This window comes from Buceros rhinoceros, unplaced genomic scaffold, assembly GCF_000710305.1.
Source record: "Buceros rhinoceros silvestris isolate BGI_N320 unplaced genomic scaffold, ASM71030v1 scaffold25802, whole genome shotgun sequence".
NCBI lineage: Eukaryota > Metazoa > Chordata > Aves > Bucerotiformes > Bucerotidae > Buceros > Buceros rhinoceros.
This window is the reverse complement of record NW_010398733.1, coordinates 28,667-29,062: the sequence shown is the minus strand read 5'-3', so window position 1 is coordinate 29,062 and position 396 is coordinate 28,667.

Here is a 396-nt window from a genome sequence, read left to right as displayed (position 1 = left end):
GGCCCCCGCCATTCCCTGCCCCTGCGGTGACACGAGGTGGCTGCGGCTCCAGCCCCCTGCTCGCCTGTCACCTCCACTCTTGGCTTCTAGCGTCCTGTCTCCATCCGTTAATTTTTTATCTACTCAGTCTTGTGCAGCTCATCAGCTTAAATGGCTTCTTGCAAACTACCATAGTATGTAGTTAATTAACCCAGCGGTAAACATAGCTGTGACACGATGGCAGGCGAGTCCCTCAATAAACAGCACTCAGCAGGGGGTGGCACTTGGAGACTCTTGCAGAACAGCTTGTCCAAGGTTATCGCTAGAGGAAAATGTCTAATAATCACAGAACCCCAGGATGGTTTGTGTGGGAAGGGACCTTCAGAGCTCACCCAGCGCAACCCCCTGCAGGGCGCA